We start from the raw sequence: 19,585 nt of genomic DNA, 5'->3' as shown, positions 1-19,585 counted from the left end.
TTGGTACTGTATGGGCTTTAAGGTCCCTCCTAACCCATGCCATTCTATGATTCTATGATTCTGTAATTCTATAAGCATGCACAGTGACAGTGTTAATGACTGTTTTTTATTACTTACAAACTTTATTAGTATATACTTATATTTTTTACAGATAACAGATTTGGTCTGCGTTGTTACAACTCTTGACAGTAGCTACTCTATTTAGTTTGCGTGCAGGTTTTAAATTGAGATATCATTAGTGGATTAATAAATGTTCTACTAGCATCTCAGTACTATCAATCATCACAGCATGCAATCATTAATATAATAATCTTATATGCACGAATAGTTGCATTGCCATTAAAATATGTGAAATCTGGATAAGTTACAGAAATAACAGGATGCCTGTTGTTTTATTTTACTATTTGTCACAGCTAACACAATTCTACGTGTTTATACTCTTCAAGGATTCACAGGAGTTTGTTTTTGGAATATCATTCTTTTATGGTTGCATTTCAGTTGAAAAATACATTTGTAATACCTGATTATGGCATACATTTACAAGGGAACAATATATCCATTGCCTCTTTTAGGAAGACGAATATTCAATTTAGTGCTGAGTAATGTGCAGGATAAAAGAATAATCCACATGTGCCAGAGTGATTAAAAAACTTCATAAACTTGGTAACAGAATAAATATAACAAAAATATGTTAAAATCATTAGTGTTGACCGACTCTTCAAGAGATCATTGTTTTCCAGCTGAATGCAGAACAAGCTTGGAATTTTAATAAAAAAATAATAATAATAAAAAAAGCAAAAAAAAAAGCAGTATTCAGGCAATAAATTATCAATTTTTCTATCATTTTTAATGTACTTTTCATTCCCATATTTACTCTGATATATCTGTAAAAAGTAATAACAAGCCCTCTCATTCTCTTCTTTATTAGGCCCCTTAACTTTTCCTAAACAACTAACCCTCTTCTGATCACAATAGTATGACTTTTCTGATCATTTTCCTGACTGAATAAATTTTACCTAAATGGAATGGATTGAAATCTATATTAGATTTTTCAAAGAGTGTGATGAGGGGTTTTAGCAGGAGGGTAATGAAGGAGACTTCAGTTCCTAAGATACAAAATATAGCCTGATGAATATAGGAAAAATAATCATTAGTTGTTTTTCAAAATCAGATAAATATGGCATGTTTCCTTTGAGAAAGGTCAATCACAAAGATGGATGAAAAATAAATACAAGAGATTTAGGTTATCTTCAATTCTAGTTCTTCTGGTCCCTCTAAAGGGAAGATAAAATTCTGTCAGATGTTATACAGATGTTACAATGGCTGCTGTTAAAAGGAATCTTTCGAAGGCACGTATTATAAAGTAGACTCCAGTACAGACAGAATTTTTGTTATTAGTCCTCCAAGAAAGATGTTGTTATGACTGATATGAATCGTTTAGAAAATAGGGTAGACCTGAAAGGAACTGGTAGGGCATGTTAAAGTACAAAGGAGCATCAAAGATGAGGATAGTCAGGTAAGAAAAAGAACAGCAGTAGATCTCAAAAGTAACTTAGATTTCTTTTTCAAAGGTAGAGTATGGCATATTTTTACTTTTCCCCATGCATTTCTTTCTGAATTACAATTTGCTTTTCTGAAGCAAATTCTTTATCACTGAAGTTATAGTACACTCCTTTCAGTACTTCTGTTCAATCCTATTTCCACTTGCGACATTAATTGAACCATGTGAGTTCAATTGAGTGATAGGTTATTCACAGTCATTAATGGAATCAGGGTCAGATTCCTGATACTTATAAATAATTTGTGAGATCACAAAAGTTGCCTTCTTAGAGGCAACATCAAATTATACTTCATAGTGTAAGAGAATGTGAAAAGGAATCTGCCTCCATATATCCCATTGATGTTATGTTTTTAAACAAAGGACAAAAAAAGGAGAATGCTTTTTGTTTTCTTCTTTTTTTTTCCTGTAGTAGACTGTAGTACACAAAAGGTCTACTTTTATACTCTTCTTGAACAGATAATTCAGAGATACAATTTTGACAAACTATAATTAATATTCAAGAAGATATGAAGGGAAACATAAAGGAAAAATTATTAGATACTACAGTAGTCATTTCCTTTTTCCCTGTAAAATCCTTCTAAAAATATTTTTTATCTATTACTCTCTTTTGCATTTTAAACATTACTGCAAATTGCAAAGGAAAAAAACATAAAAAGCTATTTACTAAATGCAAATGAAGACAAATAAGAGGGATATGTATATTATCAAACCAGGAAACACTGATCTAGTCATTGCTGTAAGCAGATAGCCCATTTCTCTGAGTTTCCTAACATCTGTTCAAATCCTTTGAATTTCTTCAACATGCAAATCCTGAGCCATTCCAAATGTTCTGGACTAGGCACATGAAATATAGAAATTATAATATAAAATTAATATAGAAATTATGCCATACCTTCAGGGGATCTTATGATGCTTCCTGGTACAGGGAAAGACATTGCTGTTGCTCTCCAATGCACTATATTCTCTAAAATGTAAAATATACAGTAATGACAGTAATGCAACTTAGGCATAAAAATACCATAAAGCATGAAGTAACAATTTTATGACAAAATTCTACTATTTATAGAGTAGATATAAATGTGGATAAAGCTGAAATCACTATCTCTTTTATAGTTTCCTATTACAAGATTACTTGCAGTTCACTACAAACTTAGAAGAGCAAAGGTTTAATTTCCGAATCTACTGGCTTAGACTAAGTAATCAATCAGTTATCACAGTAATTAATTAGTTATTAAGTAGTTCTACATTTTATTGAAAACTTAGTAAAAAGGAGCAGTGGTATAATATCTTTCAAAAGTTGGTTTGGACCATAAATCCCTTAACACGGACCACATATCCCTTCTTTTTACTTCCTAGCTATTATTTTCTCCAGGTTTTGCTATGGAGATCTAGATGCCATCAGTTTTTACATTTTTCAGATTCAGAAGCTTCCTGCATAAGCAAGCATTTATCTCAAAGCATATCAGAAACCCAGCTTTGATATGATTCCTGGTTTCAGTGCCTTTGCTGGTGCCAGCAATGTTGTATGCAAGAGGAACAGACTTTTTGGTAAGAAAATCTCAAGCTGTAAAGAATTTTGAACTTTTCTAGCTACTGAGGTTTATGGAGCACCATTTCCATTCTCATCAGCTACTGAATCACATTCAAAGTTTTAATGTTCTTAATGAGTCTCTTTGAGTCTAGAGCTCAAGGTATCTAAACTGAAGTCCCCTAATTAAAACAGTGATTGACAATTTTGTTCAATTGGAAAACAGAAATCTTTGCAAGGAGGATAAGTCTTAGTAACTGTTACAGAGCACTTTTGCTAAGACAGAAATCAGCTCCTTCAGGAAGTACAAGTTCACCTGCCACCTTCCTTTTCACGCACAAACTGGATTTTCTTAACCTTTCCTTCTGTAATGTAAACGTTTAGACTAACAGTCAGACAAGCATTATATGTTGTAAAACAAAACATTGCACAGTATACACATCTTCCCCTGGGGAAAGGAATGAAAGAATAAACATGTAACAAGCATTAGTCACATTGCTTTATGCATTGGAAGGCACTCAAATTTTCAATGTGAATATACTATAAAGAGATACATAAAATATAATAAATATACATACTTGCCAAATAATTTGCTGCATTCTGCATCAGTCTGAGTTAGAATATATTTTAAGAGTAGTTCCAGGTGCAGAGCATTTCAGTTGAGTTGAGGAAGGTTTCAAAATCTTTTCAGAAAGGCAGTGTTGCATTTACCTTGCTAAGCACAGATATAAAAAGCAATCGTTATATTTTTAAATATTATTTCTTAGCAACACCTGGATCGAACTGGCAAATCATCAGTGGTGATCTTGACCAACAAGGAGCAGAGAAACACCCTGTTCTCCTCCTTGCTGTCAGCTGGCTGCTTCCTAGTAACCATTCAGTATCATCTCAGTTTTACTTTCATTTCCATAGGGTCCGAAAGCAGGATCAGTTAACAACTGAAGTGTGTAGACACAATCAGCCTAGGAAGGAAGAATAGCCATTAGAATCTGAGCAGAGTTATTTCAGAGATGTTCAGAAGAAAGATTTTGGAAATGTTTGCCACAACAAAGGTATATATTCCACTTCTGGTTTAAAGATAATATCTACAGTAATTCAATCCATAATTTACAAGCACCACGTGCTCCTGGTACTCATTTTTCTCTAGACATACCACTTTTCAAAAGTAACAGAATATTGGTTGGGAGGTTAAACTTCTACTGCCATACCGCCAACATCCACCTCCGATGTTATAGGCCACAATAATAAAATAAGAGACATTACTTTCAGAGCAGTATTTCCTCTTTTGTCATCTCTCCTTATCATCTGGCAGATATTCAAGCTGCACTAGACAGAATTCAGTTATCTCAAATTGCTTCTTTAGACCAGTCAGGTCAGTGGTGAAAGGTGAAGCATATCATATCTTGCCAAGACTGAATCTAATTTGTCACACTTTTCTACCTTTTCTACCACTTGCCTGCATGGTGTCATCTTTAATAGAATTTAACTTCTGATGTGAGTTCCACTACAGTCACTGGAAGTTGTTCAGAATCTTGATGTCATAATGCATAGATACAGAGACAATGAGCTGTCCCCTGAACTGGACTCAAGGCCTGGGCAGACAATTTTGTTAGCATTCAGCCAAGCACTCTTCCTTAAGTATGCTGTACTGCAGACTGGTGATACAGACCTAATTATTTGATTGCACATCTTAGGGGTTCACCTGTGTTTCTCAGATCATAAATGCAGAATTTTATGCAGGATCTTCTATCTGATTCTGTGCACTTTGACTTTGTTGAATGATTGAGGAGTTTCTGCAGATTTGTTACCATAGCTTGAGGCAGAATCCAGATGTATGGTACAGCTGTGTCTTCATTTCAGTGCTGAAGTTGTATACACTGTGTTATCTTCAGTAAATTATTCAGTACTGTGGTGTTAATCATGTGCTATAATGGTGTCACGGGATTCTGTACAGAGTAGGACAGAGCTTCTCTAAGACTACAGAAAAGTTTGAGCTCGTCAGCAAGCGTACTCTGCCAGGAAAGATGCACGTGAGTAAAAACAACTTGAAAAGAGAGAAGAATGGAAGAAATCAATTCATTCAGAAGTATACAGGTGCATTACAGGTACTCCAACATATTTGTGTAATGTCTCTCACTGGAGAATAAATGATGATCAGTACAGAGTGAAACTCTTTCTTCTTCTTAAGCCCATAACAGACTTTCCACAGACTTTGGTGGTTCAAGGATTTAATCAATTGATCTCAAGCACCACGTGATTAATAATTCTTTTTAAAAAATCCTTTGGTTATAGCTTCCTTAGGTAAAATGTTATGCCTCTCACTTTTAATGCATGAAGTGAGGAATCACATATGCTGGCAACACTGTTTCTGATGCAAGCCAAGATGCCATTGGCCTTCTTGGCCACCTGGGCTTACTTCTGCCTCATGTTCACCTGAGCATCAGCCAGCACCCCCAGGTCCATTTCCTCTACACAGAGGAAATGATAGAACAGGCTGCCCAGGGAGATTGTGGATGCTCTGTCCCTGAAGGTGTTTTAGATCAGATTCGATGGAGCCCTGGCCAACATCATCTAGTACAAGATCTGGAGGTTGGCCTGTTGCAGAGAGTTGAAACTTGATGATCCTTGAGGTATCTTCCAGACCAAGCCATTGTGTGATTCTATTATTCGAATGTCATTCTTGTTACTACATATGCACATTGGCATGCTACTGCACACCACATTGTTGGAAAGTGCTATGCAGGTCAAAGCCCTTTGCTCACTTGATGTGTGCATTTTTGGTGGTCAGCTTTCATATTCTGTGCTGCACTCAGGCATGTATACTCTTCCCCGATGCTGATGAGGATAGGAAGACAGTACTCTCTATTGGTTATCTCAGTGAAGGCTATTTACACAACTGAAAATCACTACTGAAAACAAAAGCCATCCTCCAGACTTCTTTGTTTCTGAAAGTTCATCTTCCCTTACCATAACTGTCATTTTCTACACTCTTCTGAGTCTAAAACACATCACCTCCTCTGAGCCTTCTTCCACTGTAAGAATTTATAGGTCTTTCTCAAGCACCATTATTGTCTATAAAGCAAGTGACTCAGTTATCCTTGCTCCTGAGCAACGTGGAAGTGGCAACAGGCACTGTGACAGGATGATGAGAGTCAGCTAAAAGCAAGCTAACAAACTAGGTCAAAGTTTAAGCAAGGAAATCCGAACAACTGCTCATGAATGAGGCTGGGGGTCTGCACTTCTGTAGCATTGTTGGGACAGAAGTATGATCCTGGGCCAGGGTGATGAGGCTGAATGGGGCTGCGTAAGGACAGTCAGTCCCACCAATGGTATTATAGCCCACACAAGAAGTCTCTATGGCACACAGCTTACTTGGGGATGCACTGTAAACAAATAAATAAAGATAACCGGCTGTGCAGTGTAGAAGAGTATTCATTTGACTTGGGGAAAACTGTGGACAATACCATTCCATTTCCATTAATCAAAAATAAAATATGAGTAAAAATAAAAGATAAGTGAATGAGTGAGTGATGTCAATGTAACTGCAAGGTGGTCTCATTATCATCGTAATTTTTTACCACTCTGCACAATATTTGTTATCGGACTTCCCATATAATCTGGAAAATTCAAACATCCCTCTCTTAAAGTATACTGGATTTTGGCTTAATAGTTTATTCCCTAGGGAGATGAATTATTTATTGATTTAATAAGGAGTACAATGATCTAAATGCAAGAACTGGAGTGCATGTAATTGAGATCAAATTGGCAGGACATTAACCTACTCACTAAATTTAAGTAGAGACACTTAAATTGGCCCCAAGATTAAAAGAAAATCTTTTTTCTGTTGAATTCTTTCACTGCCAAAAAGTACATTTTAAGAATGAAAGGGAGTAACTTGTTTTTTTTTTTGTTTTTTTTTCTTTTTATAATTCACAGTTTTTACACCTCATTCTAAACTGGACAAAAGTGGCAGAGTGACAGGATGTATTTTTAAATGACCCAGCACTTACTTATTCAAGACTGTAAACCTAGACAGCAATTGCGTGCTGCAATAGCTAACAAGATTCACTAACATTACTTTACCCACATGTCACATTAGAATTAGAGGTCTAGGAAAGTAAAGTGTTGAAGGAATTTCAAGACCTAGGGAAAAAATAGTGAATCAGTGTGGATTTTAGTCAGAGTATTGGGAGAGCTCACCACATTTTGTTTCAGCCAAAGAAAGAAATTTATTGTGAATGGCACATAATTAACCTTTAAAAGTAACTTTTCTTTAGCAGGAGTGGTGTTCTACCAGCAGCATCTTATGCTATCAGTTCCTCTGAGTAATAGAGGCTGTTATGCTATCTCTTAATTAATTTCTCAAACTAATGATAATGGGAGCATCACTTGTACCCAAAAGAAAAAACTATACTTGAATAATTGAGGCCTGGAAATACTGCCTTTTTCCAGGGCTGTACTTGGTGAGTTAGTATTTAAGCTTTTCAAAAGTAATTTATTTGTTTGTCTGCAAGACATTGTTTGATTTGCAAAAGATGTAATTAACTGAATTTGAAATTGAATAGTTTTAAGTTTTTCTCTCCTTGAAATAAATATTCTCAGTAACTTAGTATCCTTCTAAATAGTTTGTGAGCTTTGTGATGATGCTTGCTTTGATGGTGCTTCTCAAACTAGTAGGATGCATCCAAAGCACTATCGCGTGTGATTAATTAGGCTTTAGATGTTCAGTATAGTCATTTATCTGGACATAAACCTATGATTACTTATTCACTAATAGTCTACAAATGTGAGAGTAAATATATGATGGATGTGGCTTGCTGACTGGAACTGTATAGGAATTGGACTCAGTGCTCCCTCCATATGGACCCCTTGCAATTTTGGATATTCTATATGACTTTCAGTTGGTGATACTTATTATTTGAATGTCTTCAGCCTGCACTGAAAGCAGTGTTACTCCATGGAATGTTAACCATGGGCTTAGATATGCTGTGCTAAGCTTAATTATTTTCTGCATTTCTGCCTGTAATTCCATACACACTCGAGATAGAATCTGATATAAAATTGTTTTATATATTTATTGGATTGCACAAATAACAACAAAGTTATAAATCTTCCTTGAAAAATTCCTTGAAAAAAGAAGTGATTCTTCTTTATTTGAGAGGTCATAGTTAATAACCCTTAGGAACAAAAGGCATGAATAAACTCAAACACAGGGAACACTGTTCTTAAAAGCTTTCCTGTCTCTAATACATATTCATTCACTTTCCATTTCTCTCCTTTCTCACCGTTCCTCTCCAATTCTCCTTTTTTTAATTCCTTTGTACTTTCACATTAACTTCTTTTTTCTTCGTGGTAGTTTTTTGTTTTGCTTTGTTTTGCTTTTTTTTTTTTTTTTTTTTTTCCTGTCTTTTGCCTTTGTTTATTTTCTTTGTGTCTTACCCAGGCTATCTGGTGAGGAAATTCATTATTTTTGTAATTTGGATCTACTCAGAAAATTTTGCTAACTTTACTGCAAAGTTGCCAGAGGCACATACAAATGCTATTAAGAATGATCATAGAAATGTTCATACTCTTCTGTTGTGGTTCTAGATGTGGTTTTTGTTGTTGTTGTTGCTGTTGTTGTTGTTGTTTTTAATATTGATCTCCTGTTTGTTTGAGTCAGACAAAATGAGAGTTAATTAGAAGCTTAGCACTCTCACATTCTGGACCTAAATTTAAAGCACTGCTGTATGTGATGTGATGCAGTTAACAGAAATTTATTCCTGTTATGTGGTTTGTTTTTTTTTTTCCTGGTGAATTGACTGCATGTTGTAAGGCCTCTTGTCTTTAGTAAAGAACAAACCCGTTTTATATTCCACAAGTTGCAGCTTTTCTTTACTAGTCAAAAACTGTAAATGCAAACACATCTGTGTTCTTAAATCTTATAAGACAGATTTTTAGTTAATGTTGGGGTGGACACTTTGACCAGCATTCTTTGGGATGGATATTTCTTTGACTGAATAGTTTAATGTTTGCTTTGATTCCCAAAACAAGATACCATGCAGAATTTCAGCAAACTTTTTTTTCAAGTAAATAGAAAATAAAATCTGAAGCAATGTATCTGCAGATGTTTTAAGAGGTCTACCTATGTGCTAATTGCTTTATTTTGTTTTACATTACTTTTGACTCTTTAGCACAGTATTCTCAAACTGAGTTTTAAACTCCCAGGTTATGAAGCAGTGACTGTAGTCCTGTGTTTGATAATGACATTAATTTTAAAACTAGGTGGCTAAAGGCTACTGAAAGCACAAATATCTTGATGTGAATTTTCAAATATACAGGATACTTTTTTGATCTTGGATAAGCAAGGAATTCAGCCTTAGGAACTGCCCTAAAATTGTTTACTATCTGCTGCATTTTGACCTTAGAAACATCTACACCAACCTTAATGATGTTATCAAAGCTTGGGGCTGGAATTGCGATTGTTGTATTCATAGCTGGAAGATGTGTTTTCTTTCAAACACTATAGCAGTGCTGCAGGTGGGTAATAAACTTTCAAAAAGTGCCCTCTCTCCCTGCTCCTACTTCTCTTCATTATCTGCACCCCTTCTGCACAGTTTTAGCATGATAACAGAAAAAAAAATATTGACTCTTCTGTGGGACAGCTCAAATATGTTTACTATCATACTTATTTTCATAAGAGCAACAAGAAAACATTGTGATTTTTGCTCTTTAAAATTATAAAGTGAAGAATATAACATTGCAAAGCACATAAGTGAACTGAGATTTTTTAATCTTTATATTTTTCTATTATATTACTTAGTAATAACTTACTAGCAGTAACAACCAGCAGAAGGTCAGTACGTAGAGAAAAATGGCAACATCTGAAAAAACAAAACAAAACACTGCAAATTAGTTAAAGCCTTGAATTTACAGTGATTTAATGAAATGAAATTTAGGTTCAGGCCCCTATTACAGGAGTCAGTGATTAATACAGAGAATGTAGCATGAGCAGGAGAGCCATAAAAGGCATGTCCCTAGAATAGTATCTTCATTAAGCAGAAGATTTTGAGCACCTCGTAGCAAATAGCCTGCAGAAGGAGAAATGGTGGATTTCTCAAATGCACAAAGCCAATACAAGAGAAAACTTGAGAAGGATGAGAATAATTTTCCAGTCCATCCAGAAGTGTGGCAGGTCATAAACCATGTTATATATCAAGAGTCTCATAGGGTAAGACTGAGAGAGAGATGTGCAGAGAGAAGCAGCTTTTAGACAGTTATTGTCTGTCATCAGTGGATACCCTGAAATCCTCAAGCATCTCAGCTAAATTGCTACTTTAGAGAGCACCATTGCCAACTTCTTCTATTAACTATTATGGCACAAATGTATATAAATTGCCAAAGGTGTCAAATAAATTTTTCTGCATCTTGGCTTTCTTATAGACAGCAGTCTACAAAGAATGTTTTCACTTTTTTCAGGCTACTACAGTTCAAGTGAAATAATATACTGGGTTTGTGCCACTGATTTACGCCCTGTGCTTTCTACTTATGTCAAAAGATTTATGCGTTATTGATAGTAGGAAGAGACAATAATCATATATTTCTTCCTTTCATTTTAATGCAGTAAAATGAATATGTCTGATTAAAGTATTTTCCCAGAATTACAGGGACAGTAGTATAAATACAAGAGAGGATCTTCTTGCGTTTGAAAATTACTGAGGGACTTCAGATGGTCTTTTAATTAATTTACAATAACTTCTGAGTATAAGTGACAATAGATTGAGACAAATTATATTTAGTAATTTGACAGTCCTACCAGAACTGGGATTGCCTCAGTATAGGACAAAGATTCAAGAATTTTCCAACATAGAACACTTAGATTATGTTTTACAGTTATACTACTTGAGACTTCAATCTATTGGAACATATATTACAACAGGCCTAATTTTAAAGAATGCATATTTGCTGTTGTTTCGTCATTACCTGTGCATTTGAAAGATGATGCTAAAATTACCTTTGTGAATGAAGTTACAGGTTGATCTTTCTATCCATCTTTGAACATATAGAGAGTGCCTACACAGTGGTGCAACTAAAATTATACAAGCAAAGCAAATAGCAAAAATGTTGCATGTGAAAGTTTATTATAAAATTAGATTCTGGCAATTGCATTAAAAAGAATTGAGAGTGTGTTAGAATATCTGAAAATAATTGCTACTAAATTCAGTCACTTGCGTGGAATGTGAATAAGTCAACCCAAGGTCAGCTTAAAAAGGAAAATGAATGATTTATGCAGTTATTGCACAGGACCAGACAGCATTACTGGAAGGTGAAAAAGATGAAAGGACAGTTCTTCAAATCGTGTTAATTTGTTAATGCATGTATACTAGAATCATGTAATTGAAAGGTTCACTAATTATTTGTTAATTAAATGTATTAATTTAGTAATTGCTGAAGTGAAAGACTGAAAAAAAAATGAGGAAAAGAAGCCTGAGAAACATTTACCATTTTTCTACTCCTATAAACAGGAAATCCATATTCTTTCTTCAAAGATTCTCACATTGTTTATAGACATCTCCAGCTCATATAAAGGAGAGCAGGCAGGCTATGTTAATGCTTCTGCCACTTTCTGCTACTCTTTCTACAGAGGTCTTGAAGGATGTTTCTCTCTTATGTCTATTTATCCTACATTTTAATAGCTACAGGAGAATACTCACATAAGAATAAGCACATATATTTGTTACTTGTCTATCAGTGAAAAAAAAAACCTCCAAGAATGAAGACTCTACAGTTTCTGCAGGCAGCCTGTTCCACTATCCACTGTTCTCAATGGAAAACAATTATCCCTACATCTATCCTGATATTTTCTTGTTTCAGCCTGTATCTATTTTCTATCATCCTTTCAGTTTTTACCGTTGTGAGGAGACTGGCACCTTCTCAGTGACCATCCCATAGTTAAGAGGGGGCTGCTGCTAGGTCTCTCCAAAGCTGCTACTTCTACAGGAGAAATAAGCAAGCCAAACTCCATCAGTTTATTCTTAGAGGGCAAGAACTCCAGCCCACTGAGCATCTTGATGGCTTCTGCTGGGCTCTCTCCAGATTGCTAATGCTCTTGATGAGCTAGGGAGGAAAGGGGTTGAAGAGGCAAAAAGGAGGAACATTTAAGTTGGACATCATTTCTCGATATTGTCTGTCAGGTAGAGGATAATCACTTTCTTTGATCTTCTGGCTGTGCTCCTCCATTAATGTAGATCCTGACACTCAGCCATTCCTCCTAGGGCATAATGGAGCTCATGTTCAGCTTGCTGTCTGCCAAAATCACTTCCATATCTGTGTCATTTTCCACTAAATTGCTCCCAAGCCAGTAACTCTTCAGGATGCATCATCACAAAGGGTTCTTCTTCCTAGGTTCAGGACTTGATTTTGTCGAATTTCAAAGGTTTCTGCTGACCCACTCCTCAAACTGACTTAGTACCCTCTAGGCAACAGCCCTGATTTCAAGTGAACACACTGGTGTCCCCTGTTTGTTATCATCTGCAAACACGTGAGTGCACACCATTGCCTCTTCCAGCTCATAGGTAAAGGTGTTAAAGAGGACATATCCCTGTTTAGACCCTTGTGATACTCACTAGTTACTGGTCTTCAAATAAAGTATCACCTATTTATTAACTGGCATTCAAATCAAAGGCATTACTAAAACTCATATTTATTACATCCACACTGCTCTCTTCTTGCCAGAGACCAGTATAACTCAGTTTGGCAGAGCTAGCATATGCACAAAAGCCGATTAGAGTTTTTCCATTTGAGATTCCATTAAAGCAAATGGTAAAACTTTCATTGTTTCATGGAAACTATGTTATGACATTAGAATAATTCAGAAAATGTAGAACATCTCATTTGGTTTTGAGGAGTTTGAAAGCAGGAAGTCAAACTGGAAATTGAGTTGTTCTGGAAGGAAAGGAAAAGTTTCACACAGAAAATTTGATTACTTTTCAAAATTTAAAACTACTTTCAAAAACTACTTTCCCTAGTGACATAGGTCCTTACAATACACTTGATGTTAGTATTAAAACAGAAATTTAGCTAGTACATTCACCTGAGTTTCTAAGAGCATTTCAAACACTAAACCTAATTTCTTGCACTTCGTAATGTAAAAGCAGTTTTAAAGTACATAAAAAATGAGAAGATATATTTCTCATTTATAACAACACATACATATGAAGCTAAGCTGTAATCAGAATGGTGTTCCCAGTACCAGGGCACTATGTGTTATGGTACAGAAAATATTACATAATTTCAATACTCTCTAACCTTTTCTATCCTCTGAATCTCTGTTTCAACAGTCTGTTGAGCAGGTTGGACTGATGATGAAATTTTCTTCGATTGAGTAAATTTCTGCTTAATCATGGTTTGCTTTGCTTATACTCAGTTAGTGGTAAATCCTATCAACTTGGTTAGTGTGAAAGTGCTGTTTCCCATTAAGAGAAGCACTTGCAAAATCCATGATTGTCTTCATAAGATTATTGGAAAAGATATTTGGGTTAATTTATTTGTGTATATATAGCTACTTAGCAAACAGGCTCAAAGGTGTACATTGCCCTATACTGAGAAGATTTCTATGTTGGTTACAGTTAAAAAATGTAGGCTGAAAACATAATTTCTGGCTCTATTACTCAAAAGAATGAATCATGAGGCTCAAAGCCTCATCAGAGGGAAGATAAAGAGACTGACCTGTAATAGTCCCATAGGAATATGCATTAGAATAGGGTTAATGGATACCATGTTATTTATAACTACAACAAAAACTAGTGCCTACATTTTGTAGATGGGCACATTAAGAATGAATATGAGACACAGTTCTAGTAGTGGAAGGAAAATAGCCAGTGGGTCAGTTTATGAAGGAAAGTAGTAGATTTTCTGTCCATCATGTAACATTTTAAAATAAATAATGGTTTCTTTCTAAAAGGTGTGCTATATTCAACCATGAATTATTTGACTTCTGTAGAAATTATTGGGTGAGTTCTTACCGCCTGTGTCACATAGCAAGTCAGATAAAATGACTGTGGTGCTCTCTTCTGGCTTTAAAATCCATGAAGTGATCAATGATCACTTTACAGGACTGCAGCCATGGAAAAAAGTAATGATTGCTTATGGTCAAATGGATACTACCCTATGGAGGCTCCAACACGGATAAGGCAAGAGGTGACCATATCTATCCATCCTGTGCTTTCTGCTTTTAGATCCAGACTTAGTGCTTCATTATTTTCACCCACCTGCATAGAATCGAACAGATTCAGTAAAAATGTCATAGATGTCATTTCATTTCATGGAAATACAAAATAAGTACTTGAATAGGACCAGCAGTCTAATACGTATAAATACATGTGGATTTCTTTCCTGTTGTTCTGGATGATTGTTGTATTTTCCCAGTTTTCTGATCTATCCCTTTCTCTCTGAATACTAATTTTCTCAACTTTTTTTTTCCTTCCTTGTGGACTAATGAATCATTAGTAACTTTGCACTTACTCATTATTTAGGGAGGGAAAGGCTGAAATATAACAAGAACAACAAGAACAACAAAGATTTATGATTTAATGACAGCATGCAACACTCAGTATGGTTTCCTTTGCATTCCACATGATAACAATATTTCTTCTAACAAATGAGCGGTCTGGGGGTTTGGTCTGGTTTTTTTTTAGATTATTTATTTATTTATTTATTTATTTATTTATTTGCGGTTGGAACTAATCTTCTTTACAAGATTCATTATTATTTGCTTTCCTAAATCTTTTTTTAAATTATTTATTTATTTATTTATTTATTTATTTATTTATTTATTGTTTGTATGTTATTATGTCTTGGAACACAGAGCAGTATTATTTCTCTGAAGAATAAAATCAAGAACGAGCTTCTGATTGAGAAAAACTCCGGAAAGTCCACAGTCTGACCTTGTATATTACGTGTTATCTCAATTAATTTAGCTGTAAATTCCCTTTGGTATTCTCACATAGTGTGGGTATAATTGGTCACTCGGACACTAAAACAGTAGACTGTTTAGTGAGTGCTACTTATGAGATATTTCCTCCAAAACAATTCTTCCTATCAGATCCATTGCATGGAGTTATGTGTATGCTTGAAGCTATAAATAAGTTCTGGATACTACTTGTGTGGAACCTGTATTTTCATTTGTGTTGAGTATCAGTTTCTCCTCTTGAAGTGTAGAGTACTGTGACAAGATAGTAGTGGAAAATGGATCTTTTATACATAATTTCGGGGGAAGGCATGTTGGAGCATCATCCACTGTGACAACATGTGGTTGGATAAGGAAGACTGTTCTTGGCCCAATATCAGGTAAAAACTTTGTTTCAAAAAGTAACAGAAATATTTGGGCGACCTACTGAGTTTATAACTTCTTAGGTTTTGTGCTTCCCCCAAAAAATTTCTTAAGTGGCTGTGTAAAGGGACACTGTACATGCATGGGAGTTACTTTAAATTACACTTTTGTAATGATGTACATTTGTAGCACCATATTGAAATTATGTCAATCTTATAAGAGCTGACAATTCAGACAGATGATTTATATAGATGCAGTGAACACATTGTAATCTTTTCCATGACATTATACCAGTGATATGTGAATTAAACATTGCTTAACAATATGTTTTGCTACAGAGAAGGTGACAGCTATAATGATAACAAAATATTGTATGAATCTATGTTGTACTTTCTACACTAGATTGACTTGCTGTTATACTACCAAAGTAAGCTGTAGCTCATCTGCTTGATCTTACATCAAAAGAATTCATAAAAATCTATGAAAAGATGAACAGAGTTATTTTCACTTCATTTAATCTTAAAACTATTTTATTTCCATAACATGTGGGCAGAAAAACAGGCATGCTAAAGCAATATATAAATGTTACTTTTGTTGTGGTCATTTCTGAACTTATATAATTCAAATTCTGAAGGACTACATACAAAGAATGCAACATAATGCATTACTTGATGATTATCCAGTATTTACTGTAAGTTTTGTTGGTAACTGTAGCTTTACATAACACCTATAGTAGTGATTTGAAAAAAGATAAATTCATAGCTGTTGCTATAAAAGGTGTCCAGAGAAAAATTCAAAACCAGGCCTGATGAAATCTGATAATGTATATAAAAGGTCAACATAAATTCAATTCTATCACTCATGGAAGAAAGTCTCTCAAAATCATCAAAGAAAACATAATCTCAGATGAGATTATTTAGTAGAAAGGAAATACTTACAAAGTTGTGCTACCAAATACTGTGCTCAATAATGTGATTATGGCATAGTATGATATATCTTTTTTAAAAACATAGTGTTTAGATGAGGGAGGGCACATTGCCTTGCTATGAGAGGCGTGAGCAGTAATATCAGTGTAAAGTACCATAATGCTTTCATTCCTGAGTGTTTGGCTATAAAAAGACTGTAACTCAAAGGAGAAGGCAACATGTGCAGTATTGTAGACCATATAGCAGTGTAGGGCAGTCATCTATGTCACAGTGCTGTTTCAGCCAGTACTATGAAGGACGAGCTGCAGCTCACACTACTGAATCATGTAGAAGTTCTCAGATTCAATAAGATTCTCCAGAACAAGAAACATTATGGTAGCATCAGTTTAGCCAAGTGCCTGAGTAACTAGCACTGCTAATCAGAACAGTAAAAACACCTAGAGATATTTTCTGCTATTGAAAGCATCATACAAGGGCTACTAAATAAAGGAAAGGGGTGAGTGACACAGATGTTTGATGTTTTTCTATTTTTTTTTTTTATTACAGCTGTCAAAAACAAAACAAAACAGAAAACAGAAACTGGGCTGTGGCTTTTCTGACTCTATTTTGCTCAAAATGAGCGACATCACTCTTCTCTCCTGCTTCATAAGCTTTTCTTTCAGTGCTTTGCACTGAGGCATTCAGAAGTGATTGTACTAATGTGTCTTAAGCAGATCTTATTTTTCCCCTTTCTATTGAGAGTAAATATAAATGTTCTGCCACCATTCTAAAAATAACCCAAATAATGAAGGGAAGACTGGAATGCAGGACATGAAGGCTATACCAGAACTATACCAGGTAAAATAAGCAAGGCTCTAGTATCACCAGCATTCTTCAGCTTTTAGCCCATTCACTGATTTGATTTGCTCTAGTGCAAAAAAATGCCAAAGCCATGGTTCACAAGTTAGCAAAACACGAAATCAACTCAGCTAGCCAACTGAGTAAATCTTTCCATTCTAGGAGAAAAAAAAAAGAAAAAAGAAAAAAATGCTTACTGTTTAGTCATATGGACATGAACTAGCCTTAGGCTCTTGACAGCTTTTTCTTACAGACATATTATCTTATATTCACTGTTGTCAGCTGTCTTTCTTGAATGTGATAATCCAGTATATGACCTAAATCCTCCCATCTAGGGTTAAAGAGCATTTAGACGGGAGGATATGGTCCTGGTCATGGTTTTTATGAGATATTTTATTCTGGACATTTTCCTAAAAATACATTTCATTGAAAATGTTGCTTACCCAAGCAATTTTCATTCTGAAAAATCAGTTTTCTAACAGAAAAATATTGACTCCTGCTTCAAAATGTTTCCTTTTCATTCTAAGAGCAAAATATTACTTATCTTTAAGTTCCAGGCTCTGCTTTCTCTCTGCCTCTACTTACTAATTTCATAATGTGTAAGAAACAAGAAGATATTTTACACTACATATGTATTTTTGAATTATAAACTACATATTATTCGTAAATACAAGGGCTGCTCCAAAAGTAATTCTTCCTGTTTTATTTTGTTCTTATCAAGTTATTTTATTATGTTTATATAACATCCACTATTGTGTCTCCACAAATGTTCAGCAAGTGTTGGTGAATGTCAGTGGATGCAATTCAGTGACACACATTTGCTTCATATGCACTTCCATATCAGATGTCATTTTGTCAGATTGCCCCTCTGCTGCTGTCTGTTGCACAGCAAAAACATGTAGCAGAATACTGGTAGGAAGATTTAACTTCTACTGCCATACCACCAACATCGACCTCTGACCTCATAGGCAAACATAATAAAATAGGAGGTAATACTTTCAGAGCATCCCTCCTAAAATGTACAGGTGGCTCAAGGCCTTACAAAGTCCCCAGAAAATAGATAACTACAAATGCATCCTAATACTTCAGATTTGAATTCCAAACCTATCTTCATATTCAAATAATACACTTACTAGTACACCTGTTTCCTATGTATGTCTTTTACCAGTACACATATTGACAGAAAATGTATCTTAATCATAAAAGAAATCAGTTCTGAAATTGATGTGGTTAAACAAATTTATTAGTTTAAAACTACTAGAATTTGCCCTGCACTACTGAGGTAAATGAAGTTTTGCCTTAGAATCTCCTGGGAACAATTCTGTAGACTAATTTTATTTTCTATATCAGTTAGTAATTGGGAGAAAATGAGTAGAATTTGAGTTACGTATCAGAACAGGCCAAAGATTTCAGTGAGACTGGGATGAAATAATAAATAATGCTTTTTAGCACTTCAGTCATGGCAATAACTTAATTCACAACATATTCATGAAAATAGACTACTCCACAGCCTCAGAAATATTGATCTCACAATTTTACAGAAATAGAGTTGTGAATTAAATTTATTTTCTAGGCAGCTAGATTGTTTGAAATTTACTGATAATATTCCAAGAGAAAGCTATGATTGATAATTATGTGCTGGTAAGGCTGATTTGAATAGAAACTTAGTTGTAAAAATATATGCAATAAAATATGGTGTAAATTAATTCTGAGCAGCTATATTAATAGTTGTTGTCTCTGGATTGGAAAGGAGCTTCAAGAACAGTGAAAAGGATAGCCTTGGCTATACACAGGCTGCTCCAAAAGTAACACCTCCTATTTTATTGTATTGGCCCACAACATCACATGCAGATGTTGGTGATATGGCAGTAGGGATCGAGTCTTCCTGCCAGTATTCCATTATGTTTTGTTGCTGTGCAACAGATGGCAGCAGAGGGGCAGTCTGACAAAATGATGCTTGAAATGAAAAAGCATATGAAGCAAATGTGTGTCATTGAATTGCACCTACTGACATGCATCGATATTTGCTGAACATTTACAGAGATCAAGCAGTGGATGTGAGCACAGTGAGGAGGTAGGTGGTGCATTTCAGCAGAAGTGACTGCTGCAGGAAAAACATGCCACATTCCAGTTGTCCTTGCAGATTTTCAAGGGTACAACATGTTCACCACTGGCAAAAATGCATAGGTTATGTAGTGACTATACTGAAAAATAATGTTTTTTAGGAGAGAGTTTGATGTATTAAATAGCGTTATTTTTCTCCTTGTATTTGTTGTCACTTTCATAGAAATAGGAAGCATTACTTTCAGAGTAACCTACATAGAACACAGTAGAACACACCCAGCAACATTTAATTTTAAAGGGTGAGTGGTTTCTTTCTCTTTTGGTTACCCTTTGGCACGCTTAACTAATGTGCTTTACTC

At 35.0% G+C, this 19,585-nt stretch overlaps 1 protein-coding gene and 1 long non-coding RNA gene across 7 annotated transcripts in view; one reads left to right on the top strand and one right to left on the bottom strand.

Moving 5' to 3' along the window:
- The window catches only part of LOC104909888 (uncharacterized), a 32,763-nt gene extending 28,801 nt beyond the window's left edge, over nt 1-3,962 (bottom strand). For all 6 annotated transcript variants that reach the window (XR_014881478.1, XR_014881480.1, XR_014881479.1 and 3 more), the window contains exons 1-2: nt 3,668-3,962; nt 2,454-2,525 (exon numbers count right to left, since the gene is read on the bottom strand). This is a non-coding gene — a long non-coding RNA (uncharacterized LOC104909888). The remainder of the gene's footprint in view (nt 1-2,453; nt 2,526-3,667) is intronic.
- The window catches only part of FUT9 (fucosyltransferase 9), a 110,449-nt gene that overhangs the window by 30,362 nt on the left and 60,502 nt on the right, over nt 1-19,585 (top strand). The window lies entirely within an intron of this gene.

The sequence above is a fragment of the Meleagris gallopavo genome, chromosome 2 (genome assembly GCF_905368555.1).
Source record: "Meleagris gallopavo chromosome 2, MGAL_WU_HG_1.1, whole genome shotgun sequence".
Lineage (NCBI taxonomy): Eukaryota > Metazoa > Chordata > Aves > Galliformes > Phasianidae > Meleagris > Meleagris gallopavo.
The sequence above is the reverse complement of the archived record's forward strand: the minus strand, read 5'-3'. Positions and strand labels throughout refer to the sequence as shown.